Source organism: Mesoplodon mirus (assembly GCF_964341445.2).
Source record: "Mesoplodon mirus genome assembly, chromosome: 7".
Taxonomy (NCBI): Eukaryota; Metazoa; Chordata; class Mammalia; order Artiodactyla; family Ziphiidae; genus Mesoplodon; species Mesoplodon mirus.
In genome coordinates, this window is record NC_138983.1 from 105,867,906 (window position 1) to 105,870,759 (window position 2,854).

Sequence of the window (2,854 nt, forward strand, 5' to 3'; positions counted from 1 at the left end):
TTCCTTATTTATGAGCCAGTATGTATAGCCATATCCACATCTGCTCTATCTATTAATAATATTTTGCAATTTGTCCATACAACAATATATTTAAATATGAGGAGGGAAACATACTTTTAGCAAGTAAAATTTATTGGCTTATCTCAAAGTTTTCCAAGGATGATCTGCCTTCAGATAGAGCTGTATTCAGGGGCTTGACTACTGTAATTATGAACATTTGACAATATATCAGTTCTGCATGGTTTGTCCTAAATCAAGTCTTCATGTATAATCTTTCTTCAGGATATACAAGACAGCTTTAACAGTCAGAGATGAATGTGCAGAGTATTATATCCCTTTGTTATTCTTCACTCACTATACCCTTATTCCAACACATTCAATTTACCATAATATAACTTTTTCCAACATGGACTAGAAACAGAGCTTGTCGTCTCCACAACAGAATCAAACCAAATTATTCCCAAATACTTCATTCCAGGGTGATAATAGTTGATAACAAGGTGAGTCCAAGATACACATCTAATTCTGTGGTGATTCCTTTTCAGTATTCTGCAATATATTGACTAAATGAAGAATTTAACTATGATCTCCATTCAGTATTCAAAGGTGGAAAAACAATAGATTAAGGATGAAAAAGGACAACATAAGGCATTTAATATTTTTTAGCGTACACCGTTGTCTGTGAGCCAGGTTCAATAAGGCTTTCCTTTCTACATACTGAAAGTCCTCTTATTAGATTTCTCAATATGGCTAATTGAGTAATCTTGTCTATGCTGTTCCATGAACCAATCTGGATAAGCAGAGGGAGGTGGTTTCTCTTCAACCAGGTATGCAGACTTTGCTGTCTACTGCCTAAATGTACTATAAGGAGGGTTAGATGATTTAAAGACTGGACATTAATATCACCCATGTACAAGCCTTCCTCTGGTAACATATCTCTAGAAAACCACAGAAAGCCTGTGGCCAGCTTTGTTTTTGCTTATTTCAGGAAATGTAACCAAAGTCAAATTGAGTGGAGCCACAAATCTTGAATTTGGACACCAGCAATAAGATTTCTGTCCCTTAGAAACAAGTCTTTATGTGCTGTCCATGTCCAAAGCCCACAGCCTAATAGATTTTATCTGAACATAGGCTAAAGCAGTAAGATAGACCTAATATTTCCCCTACTTCAATAATGTAACCAGTTTGGAAGTTAAACTTAGAATTGCTTTTTTTCATCCTGTGTCCCAGTTTTGCATTCCTCTGCTTCCTTTCTTCATGCTGAATTTTTCCAAAAAATATACTCACAGTTCTGTAAGGATATGATTATCTTAAAAAAAAATTGGTAACTTTAGTTATTTGATTGTAGGTAGAACATGTGCCATATTTCAAAAGCAGCATCACATCGCTTCCTTCTCTTTTTCTAGAGTGGATTAGTCTAAAAGAAGCTTGAAACTTCTTTAAACATTTAATTGTATGTGAAAAGAGATAGCCAAGAGTTCAAGACTAATTTTACAAGAAGCCACATAAATCTTTATATTTTATGAAGGTATAGTGTGAATTCTAATACAATGTTTCATAAATAAAAACTGCTAACTTGTCAACCCAAATTCATTTGGTCAACTCTGTATTTTAAGATCCATCACTTTTAACTTCCCATTTCTGAGTAACACTGTTACTTGAAGCAAGATAGAAAATATAAATTAACTTAAACAAAAGACAATTTACTAATTCACATAGATGTGAAAATTGAGAGTAGAATACTGAAGGGCAAAGTGTTCCAAATTATGTTACAGCATCACTTTTTTGTCTCTGCCTCTGTCTTTCATAATAACTAATTTGCTCCACATCTGAATCCACTATTGGAAAATAATATTACTTTTTATTAAATGATCATATACCATTTCCATAGAAAAATGTCTAATTAGCTTTGATTGGGTCATATGTTTTTTCTTAAATCATTCCTAAAGACAAAAATAAAATTTTCTATTAGTAAATTTCCTTGGATTTCTCTCTCTCTCTCTCTCTCTCTTTCACACACACACACACACACACACACACACACACAAGCCATATAAAAAGAAAGAGAGAATCAAGTTATTGATAGCCCCAGACGGATTTTGTGGAACAGGAGAGGAGTAGGTATCCATGGAAGTATGTTACCAGCAAAGGCAACATACATGAACATACATGTTCACTTGAGCTACTCTGTGCAAGATACTGCTTTAGATACTGGGTATGATGTAGAGGAGTAGAAGGGACAGTTAGCCAATAGAAAAATATGTACAGCACACTCTCTTTGAGGCATATAAAAGCTGGCTATTTAGTTAGACAGATATAGGATATTCACAAATAACTGTAATGCAAAGTAAAATATGGTACGGCTATTATGAAATGTTTGTGGCTGACCTTTGAAAAGTGAGGGGGGTTTTCAATGTTTCTCCTAGTTTCTGTTAGCTTGAGACTAATATTTCTGAATCATTTTCTTTGTTTATTTCTTCTCTTTCACATTATTTTTCCCTTTGTGCATATTTCACTGCTAGCTAACACTGCAATTCTTTTATTTTCTTAAATGGCCACACACACAAGGGAGGCAACATTTTATTGAAGAATTAGAGCAATGAATTTGGGTATTTATAGTACAGGGCAGCACATTGTACTGTTTAAAATGGAATGTTACCTCTTTAAAATCCTTTGTTAACTCCTGCCACTTGTTCATTTGAAATTCCATTGTTTCTTCCCTTATGAGATAGTGAAAATATCTAAATAAGCCCCTTCTAATGACACTCGGTGTAAGTCATGGTTCAGTCAGAGAAGCAGAGCTCCTACACTTGTTATAAGAATAAGAAATTTCTTATAGTTACCATGATTTCAG